The 14,602-nt window shown below is 41.2% G+C and overlaps 1 protein-coding gene across 3 annotated transcripts in view; it reads left to right on the forward strand.

Moving 5' to 3' along the window:
• The first annotated feature begins 2,471 nt into the window (after positions 1–2,471).
• Positions 2,472–14,602, forward strand: part of Rnf185 (ring finger protein 185) — a 43,086-nt gene continuing 30,955 nt past the window's right edge. The window contains exons 1-2 of one of the 3 annotated variants that reach the window (XM_013520463.1): positions 2,472–2,793; positions 10,669–10,768. The gene's annotated coding sequence lies outside the window, so the exon portion shown is untranslated. The remainder of the gene's footprint in view (positions 2,794–10,668; positions 10,769–14,602) is intronic. The other 2 variants (XM_013520462.1, XM_005396299.2) reach the window with 2 other exon arrangements.

A 14,602-nucleotide genomic window follows, 5' to 3' on the forward strand; every position in this document is an offset into this window, starting at 1 on the left:
AAGAAGAAAGAAATTTTTTGAAGCAGAAATAAATCAGAATGCATCTGTGGTTAAACAGTTGGTTGATCACTTGTTGTGGCAGGATGCAAACCTCAAAGCACAGCGGGGCATGTCAATGCTTGTGTTAGGTGATTTGGAGGAGGAATTCAGGAAGTAGGTGATTTGAGCTGGATTAGATGCTGTCTATAAATGGACACGCTGATAAATTTTTCTAGAAGGAGGGGAGAATATACTGATCCTAAAACCATAATCTCTATATGAGTTGAGGTAGGGAATTTTTGTTTTTTCATTGTTGTGGTTTGAACAATGCTAATGTATTATCTGGATGGGTTCATATTATCTTGATCTATTCTGGTCACAGAGTGACCATGTTCAATACTGATGTTTTGTGAAATTTTTATATTCAACAGGAGAACGCTAGGGCCTCCCTATGGGTGCCAGGCAAGCTCCTGGATGTCAGCAGCTGCTTTTCTCTTTCTCAGTGTATGAACTCATAGCTAGGCTTGAGTTACTGGGAACATCCCCATGTTACTTCTTTTTTTTTTTTTTTTTTTTTTTTTTTTTTTTGTCTTTTTGAGACAAGGTCTCCCTATGCAGTTCGGGCTGACCTTGAGCTCACTTTGTAGCCCAGGCTGGCCTCAAACTCACAACAGTCCTCCTGCCTCAGCCTTCTGAGTGCTGGGATTGCAGGCGTGCGCCACCACGCCAGGCTCTTCCCATGTTACTTCTTGTCCATAGCTGACAGATTTTCTTGTGTAAGTTAATTTCATCTGTTACGGTATGGCTACTGTCTATTCAGGCCCAGTCCCGTGGATAATTGTGGACCCTTCAATGTTTCTTGAAGGAATGAAATGATGAAGATGATAGTTAAGGACAATTGCCTAGGAGCAAACTGCAGTTCTACCACCAGTCAGTATGTGATTTGATACAATATATATCAATAAGTAATCCACAATTTATATACAAATTGTGTTACTTGTCCCTATATTGTCCTTTACAGCTATTTTGCTACATCATCTCAGTCCCGGATCCAATTTAGAATCACACACCACATTTCTGTCACATACTTCCAGTTTCTTTCATGCTCAAACAGTTCCTCAGCTTTTCATGACCTAATAGTTATTTTATAGTGTCCCTCAATATGTTTATCCAATGCTTCCTCATGGGATTGAGATTTGGGCCATGTACTTTTTTGTTTCCCCGTGGAAGATGGAAACCAGGACCTCATGAATTCAACCCCAAGGCCATGCACTTTTAACAAAAAAGATGTTGTGTCCCTCTCTGTGCATCTTACTAAGAGGCACATGACCTCTACTCGACCCTTAACTGATGATATCACCAGCTAGCATCGGTCTTTGCCTTAGCGATAATGAAAATTAAAACTAAATCAACAATATGACTTCACATGCAAAGCTTTCATGGGAAGGTAAGAGAAGATAAGGAAAGGATCCCAGATCGACTAATAGCTGGAGGATACACACTCTGAAAAAGAGGATCAGATTGGCCCACAACAAAGGACTCCGGGGCCAGTTTTAGGGGTGGGGTCCAGTCAGTCATTATCTCAGTCCTGGTTGCATTGTTCCAGAGGACTCTTCATGACTTAAGGAGCAATTTCAGTCTTTGAGCGGCTCTGCTGGGCTTAAAGGCAGCCATAGGTTTAGGGCAACGGCAATTCTGAGAGTAGTGGAACATCCTTGTAACTCTTTTCTCCTGGTGTTGTCAATCTTAAAAGGATAATGAGATAGGCTTAGTAAATTCGGGGCTACTAAAGCTTATTTTCCCAACTTTAGATAGACACTCCCTAAAATACTAACATGCCTATATGCAGAGCCGCAAAGGATTTGACTCCGGTCTTACAAAATGAAGGTCAAGTTTTGTGGTACTTTTAGTTACCTATTGGGCATTTGTAGGCCCAAGTGAAAGGCCCTTGTTTAGCAAAAGCCATGCTTAAGTCTGTGTTAGAAGACACAAGTTATGCTTTTAAGGTCCCAGGAGTTTGTCCTCTGTCTCTCTAGTGTGCTCTGTGTCATGACTTTGCCCCTGTTACCTTTGATCACTTTGATTCATTCGTTCTGCTAGGTTACACCTCCCTAACAGTAATATCCCTTTGTAATCAATAAAGAATATGGGAGACATTCTGTGTAAACATCCTATTTCTCTACTTTTATCACCTATGATTTTTCTAACTCCACCATGTTCATTATGGAACACGATGTTCCACTTACTAAAAGGAAGGGTTTGCTTTCTTCACTTTTTTATTCACTTTTTCATTTATGTCAGTAAAAATTTGTGAATATTTTATTCAACTAGTTGTACACTATTACGATCATGTACTTTTATAGGGAAGTTGCCAAATTCGGCCAGTGGAATCTCCACGGTAGCTCCGGTTTCCTTTCACACGTCCCCATCGTTCTTATTACCCGTCGTCTCTACACTCTGGTGAAGCAAGACATTCTAAGCTTATCTAATTTACTTCGGAATCATCCTTTTCTTAAAGCAGCCCGGAGCCCAGGCTCTTTTCAAAACTACCAAATGGATCCGGTGTCCCGCCACTTCCTGCCTGTAGGCGGAACCTTAGCGCCCGGACCTGGGCGGGATAATGGATCCACGAACCAACCTTTTCCGGTCGTGGCCGGAAGTCTCTTCGAGAGGGGCGGCTCCGCGTGACCGGAGTCCGCGCGTAGGAGGGGTCAGAGGTCTAGTTCCACAGACTGACGAGGCGTAGGACTGGCGGGCAGACCGAGAGGCTGGTAGCCTGAAGCGGCCCCAGCAGCGTTCCCTGCGCGGAGACAGGTACCTGACAGGCTGGCGGGGCGGGGTGGCAGGGGCATGGAGGCTGGGGGCGAGGGCGGGAGACCCTGTGCCGCCTTTCCCGGGCTCACGGGCTTCCGTACCCGAGCCAGGCGGGCCAGGGAGAATAGCCTGGCCGCGCCGAGTGCTCTCTGTCCCAGAAGAAAGGTCAGGGTGGTGTCTTCCTTTCCACGAGTACAGATCGGGGGAAACTGAAACCTTGAGAAAGGGAAGAAGGGCTTCCTTTTCAGCCTAGGGCTCACCTGACTTCCTTTCTTTTCCCCGTACGGGACCGCCTCTGACCTGTGGGAGTGTATTTAATGACGAGGTGAACTGATTTGGGGTGAGAGTAACAAAGAGATAAGAGGTTGAGACTTCGCCGCGGACAGCGAATTATGTATTCTAGGCCAAATCTTTTCCCTGTGCTGAGACTAGTTTTCTCATGTGTAAAACGGGACAGTGTTTCTTAAAATACGGTTCTTATACCATCTACTTTGAGATCCTCTGAAATACCGACTCTGCAGTGTTGGGACTCAAACAACTGGTTTAGAATCTGAGTTTCTGGTTTGTTTGTTTTGTTGTTGTTGTTGTTGTTTTTTTCCGGTACCGGGAATCAAACTCGCGACCTTGCGCTTGCCAGGCAGGCGCTGTGCCACTGAGCTAAATCCCCAGCCCCTTAGAATCTGAGTTTCGAACCCAGGAAACGTCTTTTGAACGTGCACGTCTGGAGTCTTGTACATATTGATGTTTGAAGCCCCTTTGGTTTTAAGTGCTTTTCTTTCTTCGCTTTGAGGCATCTGGGGCCATTTCTGGAACTTGGGAAGAACTGGGCCGTAGCCTAGAAAAGAGAACACTGAAAGGAAAATAACTGTCTTACACACACACACACACACACAAAAAAAAAAAAACATATAGAAAAGAGAGCTTCCATATCGTCTTTGGAGCAGACAGGCAGAACTAGGACTAATAGGCAGATTGTACAGGAACACAAGATTTTTTAACTTAGTAGAAGAATTCAGTGGAAGAATCATCAAAGGTGACGAATGACGGGGGGTATTACCTGGTTGTGGAAGAAGTTACACAGGTGTTAGATGACAGACCTTTCCAAGGTGAAAGTCTCTTATTCTATGTGGTTATATTAATCTTCGTAGCACTGGCTGTACTAACAGAGTAAATATGTTTTTCATGTCTCCTCTGTCCTCCTACATACATCTCCCATATGTAAGTCCAATATAGTTGAGTTTATCTCTTCCTGGTTCTCCTAAGAACCATCTGTCTTTTCAGAGGACTTTGAAATGACTCCACATCTGATAAAGATGTCTGAAATGTTTGTTGTATGAATTATTAAACAGAGCTGTTCTATCGGTTAGTGGCTTACTTTCTTTTCTTTTTGAGACAGGGTCTCACTGCGCAGTTCAAGCTGGCCATGAACTCACTTTGTAGCCCAGGCTGGTCTCGAATTTGCAACGATCCCCCTGCCTCAGCCTCCTGAGTGCTGGGATTACGGGTGTGTGCCACCACACCAGCTAGTAATTTATTTTCTAACAACTTGTAAACGCCTCTGAAGAGTTCGTGTGACAGAGAGGAGCCAGTGAACTCTTTGGTGCATAGAATGGAGGGCCCCTTGAAGTTGGTCATGCCAGCCTTCTCCCTGGGACATAAATCCTTCTTAAACTTTTCTTCTTCCAGCAGTGTGTGTAGATGTGAGAGAATTTTTATAGCCTGTGGGCTAGGTTTCCATTCAGTATATAAAGCCAGTCTTCACGGACTTGACTTGTCAATTTATCCTCACTTAGATGTAATCTATAGATGATGCTTCTAGCATAGCTTTAGTTTTCTAATCAAATTTCTCATCAGATTTCCTCATATAATCACTAGATCACTTTTCTGCCACTTGTTAGAATGCTTAACAGGGTTTTTTGTTGTCTTATGGAGCAGAGATTCCATATTATGACTGAATTCTGGTGCTCGCTTCGGCAGCACATATATATACGACTGAATTCTGTTGATCATCTTAATAACCTCCGCTCCCCAAAAGGTCATGCTTTTCTATTTGTGTTTCTTAAGATTGAAAAAAAGTTATGAAATCCTTACTCAGATCTTACATGTATGGGCGCTGGGTAAAATGCTTTTTATTTGTTGGAGTTTTAAAAACTTCTCAATCTGGGAGTTAAAAGTATCTGAATTGGTGCTTTAATAAGTGTCTTCTTCAGACCACTGGTTATTTTTGTATTATTATATTGTCTTATGTGACTGAGAAATAAGGTTCCACGGTAATTTTGGGAAAGCTGTATGATACCATTATTCTTTCTTAGAACTTCTGTGTTTAGTACCACATGAAGGCACTAAAAGATCCTGCAATAAATAAATAGGCTTGAAAGCTAGAATAATACCCTGTTTCACTCGTTTAATCTAGTGTTGCCAAATTTATTTGATGTGAACCCTCTTCCCCTCTTTCTGAATTGAAGCATACATTGGCAAATTCTGACCTAGAGTCAGAACTTATGGGCTAATTGTAGCCCAGTTGCTTGATTCTTCATGACCAATAACTAAGAATGGCTTTCACTTTTTTGTTGTTGTTGTTGAGACAGGGTCTCGCTATGCAGTTCACGCTGGCCTCACATAAACTTGAAGTGATTCTCCTGCCTCAGCCTCCCAAGTTCTGCAAGACCCTGTCTCAAAAAGACAAAAAAGTAAAGAAAATAATCTGCTAACCAATAGAATAGCTCTGCATGCACCACTACATCCAGTCCACATTTTTAAGTGGGGAATAAATCAAAATATTTCATAATACGTGGCACTTAATATGAAAATTGAATGTCAGCGTTTATTTTAACCATAGCCATTTACTTACGTATTACCTTTGACTGCTTTAGTGCTATAATAGTGAAGTTGAGTAGTTACAAAAGAACATATGGTCCACAAAGTCTAAAATAACCTTTTACAGAAAAAAATTTGCCAGTTTGTGATCTGTGTCATATATGTTACTTTTAAACTTTTTATTTTAAAACAACTTTAAAAAATTTAAAAGCCAGGCATGGTGTTGCACACGTGTAATCCCAGCACTTGGGAGGCTGAGCCAGGAGGATCTCCATGAGTGTGAGACCAAATGGGCTACATAAGCAAGTTCAAGGCCAACCTGTACTACATAGCAAGACCCTATCTCAAAAATAAAAACTTAAAAAATATTCCATTCACTTCTTATAACCCTTCACCTGATTTCTCCTCATGTTAACATTTAACTATATTAAAAATATCTAACCAAGAAATTTAATATTGATAAGATCCTGATAACTAAGCTATAGATTTTATTCAAAGTTTGCTGTTTGACCTAATCCTCTTTCTATTCTAGGACCCCAATCCAGGATCTCAAATCAGATGTAGTGAAGTCTCTTTAGCTTATTTTTTTCCAATCTGTGACAGTTCCTCATTGTTTGTCTTATGTGACTGTAAATAAACTTCTTTTTTTCCAGTACTAAGAATTGAACCCAGGGTCTTCCCACTGAGCTATGAACCCAGAGTCTTTCCACTGAGCTGTGTTCCCAACCCTTTTTATTTTTTATTTCGAGTCAGTGTCTGACTAAATTGCTCAGGTGGGATTTAAACTTGGAATCCTTCTGCCTCAGCCTCACAAGTGCTGAGATTATAGGTATTCACCACTGTGCTTGGGTTATGACTGTAACCTTTTGTTTATTATTTTTTAGAGACAGGGTTTCACAGTGTAGTTTAGGCTGACCTTGAACTCACTATGTAGTCTAGGACAGCCTCAAACTCACAGCCATCCTCCTTGCCTCATCCTCCTGAGTGCTGGGATTACAGGCATATGCCATCATGCCCAACTAGACTATAAACTCCTGAACAGGACTGGCCAATTATTTTTTGTTTTTTTGTCGGGTATTTTGGAGACTGGTTTTCACTATGTAGTGCAGGCTGGCCTTGAACTCACTACGTAAGCCCAGACTGGCCTCTAACTTGCGGTGATCCTCCTGCTTCAGCCTCCCAAGTGCTGGGATTTCAGGTGTGCGCCACCGCGCCCACTGGCCAATTATTTTATAGGATGTCTTATTCGTTGCTGAGACAAGATACCTGACACCCAAAGTTAAAGGAGAAAAAGTTTATTTAGCTTATAATTTGTAGAGGTTTCAGTCCATAATCGGCTGGCTTCAAGGCAGGGTGTAGGGGAACTTAATTAGAGCTTCCTTTCTGGCAAAACTCACTGTTTTGAATTATACTGTTGGGCTCTTTGCTCTTTATTCTCAAAATAAATCTGGCTAAAAGCCCCTAAGAGTAGCCATGGCACCACCTCGACGTTAGATTGCCTTGAAATTTGTTCTGCCAGATTAATTAGTCTGCTACCCTTTGTTTTCTGGTGGGGGGGGTACCGGGAATCGAACTCAGGACCTCACACTTGCCAGGCAGGTGCTGTGCCGCTGAGCTACATCCCTGACCCCTAGTCTGCTACTCTTTGGTTGTTTGGGTTTTTTTTTTTTTTTTTTTTTCCGGTACCAGGGATCAAACACGACCTTGCACTTGCCAGGCAGGCATTGTGCCGCTGAGCTAAACCCCCAGCCCACTAGTCTGCTACTCTTAATCTCATTCTCAGGCAGAGTCTCTGGACATAAATAAAAGGCAGGCAAACTTTCTGCCAAGCCACAACACACATTGTCTGAAGTCCAACAGCCAATGCAGTCCTTCTTCCCAGCAAAAACCTCCTGGGCCTGGTCTTTACCAGGAGCATGTCTGTCAGCATTATGGTCTTACGAGCTCTGACCAGAATCTCCCATCAGGTACAGCCTAAGGCTTTCCAGGGCTACTCTTTTAGCTAGCATCTTTGAACCTTTCCAAACTCTTCCCTCGTCAGTTCCAAGAGCTCTTGAACCACATGATCAGGTAGAGTTACAGCAGTGACCCTGCTTCTCTGGTACCAAATGCTGCCTTAGTTACTTTTCTCTCATTGCTGAGGTAAAATATCTGACACTCAAAGTTTAAGGGGGAAGGTTTATTTAGTTCACAGTATGTAAAAGTTTCAGTCCATAATTGGCTGGCTCCAAGGGAGGATGGCAGCCCAGAGGAAGAATAGTTTATGGTGGACAGAAGGTAGCAACAAATCAAGCAAGAAACCTTAGCAACTTTTTTGTCCCTTTTATACTCGATCTAAGCTACTGAGGTTAGGGCAGTGCCAAACCAATCAGTAGACTGAATTAGTAATCACACGCCCTTAATCCCAGCATTGCAGCATGAATCAATCATGCACTCCAGATCTAACCACCTCTGAATAAACACTACCTATGAGCACTTGAGGCTTTGAGGGGGTCATCTCCAAACAAGCCATAACATTGGATGTTTCTCAGTTTTTAAAATTGGTACTAGCAATCAAACCCTGGGGCATCCTACCACTCAATTACATTTCTCTAGCACTCACCCGTTCTTCTTTCTTCTTCTTTCTTCTTTCTTCTTTCCTCTTTCTTCTTTCTTCTTCTTCTTTTTTTTTTTTTCAGATTTTAAGACAGGGTCTGGCTTAATTACCCAAGCAGGATTTGCCATTGCAATGTTTCTGCCTCTTATTCCTTCAGTGGTAGGATTACAAGTGTACCACTACACCCACCTTTTTTGAGATACAGTTCACATGCAATAAAATTCACCATTTTAAAATGTATAATTTGGTGGGTTTTAGTATATTCACAAGATTGTACAATCATCACTGCTATATAATTCCAGAACATTTTTTTATTTCTAAGAGAGGGTCTCTCTTTGTAATTTAGGTTAGCCTTGAACACTGTGTAGTTCAGGCTGGGCTCAAATTCATGGGGATCCTCCTGCCTCAGCCTCCTGAGTGCTGGGATTACAGGTGTGCACCACTTCGCCTGGCTCCAGAACCTCCCCCCAAAATCCTATACATGATAGAAGTCACTCTTCTGCTTTTCCATCTCCTGGCAACTGCTAATCTCCTTGTTTGTCTCCGGATTTGCAAATTCTGGATGTGTAATATAAATGGAATTATATAATGGGATCTTTTGAGTCTGGCACCTGTCATTAAGTATGTTTTCAGGGTTCATCCATACTGCATCATGTGTCAGTATTTTAATCACTTTTTACTCAGTACTATTCTATTGTAAAGAAATATCACATTTTGTTTGTCTATCGTTTTACTCATTAGATTGTTTTCACCTTTTTTGTTTGTTTGAAACAGGGTTTTGCTATATAGTTCAGGCTGGCTTTAAACTCACTGTGTAGTCCAGGCTAGCCTTGAACTCAGCATCAATCCTCTTGCCTCAACCTCCTGAGTGCTGGGATCATAGGCATACACCATCATGTCCAGCTCACCTTTTAGTAATTATGAATAATATTGCTATGAACATGACTGTACAAAGTTTTGTTTGAATATTTTTTTAGTTCTCTTGGATGTATACCTAATAATGGAACTGCTGGACCACATGGCAACTCTTACGTTGAACACTTTTTGAGCAACTGCCAACCCGTTTTCTGTAGTGGCTATATCATTTTACATTTCCACTTACAGTGTAAAAGGGTTCCAATTTCTCTACATTTTCATCAACACCTATTAATGCTCATTTAAGTTTTTTTATCTTAGTTGTTGTGAAGAGCTATCTTATTATAGTTTTTGAGGGTTTGTTTTGTTTTGTTTTGTTTTTTGGTCTTTTTGAGACAGGGTCTCGCTATGCAGTTCAGGCTGGACTTGAGCTCACTTTGTAGCCCAGGCCTTGAACTCCCAACAATCCTCCTGCCTCAGACTCCCAAGTCTGGGATTACAGGTGTGTGCCACCATGCTGGCTATCTATTATAGTTTTTTGGGTTTTTTGTTTGTTTGTTTTTTTTTTTTTTTTCTGGTACCGGGAATCGAACTCATGACCTCGCGCTTGCCAGGCAGGTGCTGTGCCACTGAGCTAAATCCCCAGCCCCTATTATAGTTTTGACTTGCATTTCTCTAATGACTGATGATATTGAACACTTTAATTTTTTTTCTACAGAGCTGCATCCTCCAGCCTTTTTCTTTTGTATTTTTTTGTAATATGAGACAGGGTCTCACTAAATTGTCTGGTCTGCACTTGAATTTAAAGTCTTCCTGCCTCACCTTACCAGAGTACTGCGATTATAGTATGCATCTCCATACCGTGCTTTCCATGTGCTTATTGGCATTAATACATCTTCTTGATGAAATATATATTCAGATCCTTTGCCCATTTTGTAAGTAGGTTATCATCATGTACAGTTTTCGTTATAAATGTTCAGAGAGTTTGTGGATTCCTGGAAGTCCCTGCAAGTATTGAACTCAAGGTGAGCTAAACTGCAGAATCTGTGGCAATTCTAGAACTCTGTGAGCTACATGTAGTTGGATTTGGACATGCTGAAGTACAGAGTAAGTGGTCAGCTTGAGACTGCTGATTGTGCAGAGTTTAGCATAACACTAACCACTGCTGACCATGCAGAGTTGGGGGACTGTGGTGAAATGAAAGGGTTACTACTTAGGTACAGAAAGTACAGCATCATCCAAGATTTGGTAGGGTTACTTGGGAATCCTTCTGTCTGGGAGCTACTCTAGTGTTTGTGTATAGAGGAGTACAGTAGTTGGTGGTGTAGAATGCTTACGCCTGGTGATAGTCTTGAGTAACTGCTTGCGGCTATAGAACTACTGTTGTACTCAGGCATCTCCTGATCCTGGTCTCCAACAAGAACAGACCATTTGGACATGTACTTTAAAACAAACATCCCAGTAATGTAAATTGTGAAGTGATATATGCTCATTTTAGGTAGGTAGATAGTTGCTTTATCTTCTCCTTGTTTCTTGCCACTGGGTACATGTTTAATGGTTGTGATCGTTCATTGATCATTCATGTATGTCTTGCTTTTTGCGATTAGCATTTTCTTCTTTCCCTGTCACTGTGTGGCCTGGACTAGTCTCCAACATTTGAACTCGAAGATCCTCCTGCCTTAGTCTCCCAAGGAGCTGGAACTACAGGTGTGTACCACTGGCAATCTGTTAACATTTTACTTTGTTATTTTATGATACTTTATGCTACCTGGTGTCACTCTATTAGTTCATGCTACTCTATGTTTCTTTCTGTGCCTTCCTGTATAATTAGATGTGTTACTTTGTTTTTGCTGTCTTGGTGATTGAAGCCAGGGTCTTGCTTGGAGCTATACCCCCAGCCCTTTTTAGATTTTTTATTTTGAGACAGAGTGTTGTTAAGTGGCTACATTGCCCAGACTAGGCTCAAACTTGTGATCCTTTTGCTTCAGCCTCTCAGAGTACTGGGATTACAGGCATGGCCCATGGTGCCCAGCCACACTAGCATTTTAATGTTAATGTCTCCTTGTTGTTTTGGGTGTGTTTTTTTTGAGACATGGTCTCACTGTGTAACCCAGGCTGGCCTCAAACTCTAGGTGATCCTCCTGCCTCAGCCTCCCAAGTGCTGAGATTGTAGATGTGTGCCACCACACCCAGCTAGTGTCTCCGTGTTTTTGAAAGCCGCTTCAGTAAGCATTAGTTTTTTTTTTTGGTACTAAGAATTGAACTCATGACCTCACACTTAGTAGGGAAGTACTATATAGCCAATGAGCTATATCCCTGGCCCGCAGTAAGCATTAGTTCTGATGTCAACCTAAATTTCCATTTCCTTAACCATTCATTTACTCAATAAATCAGTATGAAACCGAGCAATGTTGTATACGCCTGTAATCCCAGCACTCAAGAGGCTAAGGAAAGAGGATGGCCACAAGTACAAGGCCAGCCTGGGCTACAGAATAAGACCCTCTCTCAAAACAACAACAAAAAATAATGATAACTTAATATGCCAGTAAGCTTTATTGCGCAGACATAATGTGTGTAGCAACCACTCAGCATGTTCTTAGCGGGGTGAGAATGTTTTGATTTTTTTGTAAGAGGCACAGATTCCCCTCCCCCCCCATACCAGGAATCAAACTCACGACCTTGCACTTGCTAGGCAGGTGCTGTGCCACTGAGCTTAAATCCCCAGCCCCGAGGCGCAGATTTTTTTAAAAACTTTTTTGTAATGGCAAAATATGCATAACAAAAGTTACGATTTTACTAGAGTTTCAGTGTACAATTCATTGGCATTAAGTACATTCACAATATTATGTAACTGTCACCACTAAAACTTTCACCACAACAAATAGAAACTCTGTACCCCATTAAGCAATAACTGCCCATTCTTCCCTCCCTGAGCTCCTGATAGCCTCTGATCCCCTATCTCTATGTTCTGGTTTGTTTGTTTGTTTGTTTGTTTGTTTTTGAGACGGGCTGTAGCTATATAATTCAGGCTGGCCTTTAACCTATTGTGTAGCACAGGTTGGACTGCACCACCATGCCTGGCTCCCCTCTCTCTATGAATTTGCTTATTCTAGATGTTTCCTACTAAGAAATATTACATAATATATGACCTTTTTGTGGCATACAGGGATTTCCCCCTCATTTTTTATTGTTAAAATACATATAACATAGAATTTACCATTTTGAATCAAACTCAGGACCTTGCGCTTGCCAGGCAGGCACTTGTGCCACTGAGCTACATCCCCAGCTCCATTTTACTCATTTCTAAGTGTACAGTTCAGGGGTATTCAGTATATTCATATTGTTCTGGAAACAGCTATCTTCAGAATCTTCATTTTGCCACACTAAAACTCAGTACTCACTAAATAATAACTCTCTTCCCTTCTCCCCACAGCCACTGGCAACCATCACATGCTGTATGGTTTTGACAACTCTGAAGTACTTCATATAAATAGAATCATGCAATATTTGTCTCTTTGTGACTGGTTTATTTCACTTACCATATGTATGACCTTGAGATTCATACGTTAGGCCATATCAGAATTCGCTTCGTTTTTGAGGCTGAATAGTATTCCATTGTGTGTATCTGCCACAATTGAATATCTGTTTATCTGGCAGTGAGCACTTGGATTCTATGTTTTATTGTTGGGTTGGTTGTTTTTAAGACAGGGTCTTGCTGTGTAGCTCAGACTGGCCTTGACTCACTGTGTAGCTCAGGTTGCCCTCAAACAAATGGTGATCCTCCTGCCTCAGTGTGAGTGCTGGGATTGCAACTGTGCACCACCACCCCATCTGTCTGTTGGTGCTAGGAATGGAATCCAAGGCCTTGTACATACCAAATAAATGCTCTACTAAAGTGAACCCTTAGCCCTATGGTAATTCTTTTCTTTTTTCTGTTTGTCTGTTTGTTTTTGAGATGATGTCTCATGTTGCCTAGATTGACTTTCAACTCATAATCCTTCTCAGTGTTCTGAATAACAGGAATTATAGTAGTCTGCCGCTGTAACTAACTGTTTTTAATTTTTTGAGTGTCTTCATACCATTTTCCACAACAGTTGTACCACATTACATTCCTACCAGGAGTGAGTGCACAAATATTTAATTTCTCCACTTCTTTGCCAGCACTTGTTTTTCTTTGTTTTATAAAGTAGCCATCCTAATGGGAAGAGGTGATGTCTCATTATAGTTACGATTTTCATTTCCCGGGTGATTAGTGACATTGAGCACCTTTTCATGTTTGTTGGCCCTTTGTAAATTTTCTTTGAAGAAATGTCTATTCAGTTTATTTTTTGGTTTTGTTTTGTTTTGTTTTTTGTGGTAGCATCTCACTATGTAGTCCAGGCCAGCCTTGAACTCATTTTGTAGCCCAGGCTGACCTTGAACTCACAGCAGTCCTCTTGCCTCAGCCTCCCAAATGCTGGAATTACAGGCATGCGCCACCACTTCTGCTGTCCATTCACTTTTGTTATCCATATTTTAATTGGGTTATTTTTGTTGAGTTTTAGAAGTTTTCTGTATATTCTGGGTATTATTCGCTTGTCAGATACATGATCTGAAAATATTTTTTTCCATTCTGTGGGTTGGGATTTTACTGTTCTTGATGCATAGAATTTTTAAATTTCGTGAAATCCATGTTGTACAAAGTGTGGTAAAAAAAATACAGTAAATGTTTAAATGTCTTAAAAATATTACAGTAAAAGACACATTACCAATCTCTTCATAAGAGTCCCCCTCACTTCTGTCCCATCCTTCTTGCCACTTCCTGAAGCAGTTCTGGAGTTCCTCTTTCATGGGTGCTTTTAGTTCTATTATTGTAGCTGCCTCAATGTGCTCAATCAGTTCAAACTTTTTACTTTTCATGGTTATTTGATTTTGGGGGAAGAATTGGAGTCACTGGTGCCAGATCCAGTTTTCTATGAAGATTTCTTAAATGCTCTTACAGTATTCAGAGTTCACTGTAGTATTCCTGGGTACAAACTCCATAAAGGTCAGAAAACACAATCAATATCACGTTGATGTTGGATCTTGATTGATGTGATTTTTTTTTTTTCTCTGCACCAAGAGAATTGGGTCGTTTACATTGAGAACTCTGAACTTTGGTCTAAGGATCATAAGCACTGAGCCAAGTTTCATCTCCCAAGGTAACATTTCTTAAAAAGTTAGAATCCAGAAGGGAATGATCGCCCAACTCCAGTGAAATTGACACTGTTGCTTTTGCGTGGAACAAACGTGGAACTCACTCAGCTATTCAAATCTGTTGTTAAAATGTGTTGAGGGGAACCATAACAGATGTTCAGATCCGCAGAAATTTCCCTAATAGCCAATCACTTTTTTGAGCAAACCATTTCACCTGCTTTTTCAACATTCCTTTGGGTTTTGATGTTAAAGAATCTCATATTAAAGGGGTTCTGATCTCTTGCTTCAACTGATTCAGAACTGTTACAGAATCACTCAGTTCACTTGCAGACTGTCTTTATCACTGCAGCATCACCATAAACTAGT

This window comes from Chinchilla lanigera, unplaced genomic scaffold (genome assembly GCF_000276665.1).
Source record: "Chinchilla lanigera isolate Chin_1 unplaced genomic scaffold, ChiLan1.0 scaffold00054, whole genome shotgun sequence".
NCBI lineage: Eukaryota > Metazoa > Chordata > Mammalia > Rodentia > Chinchillidae > Chinchilla > Chinchilla lanigera.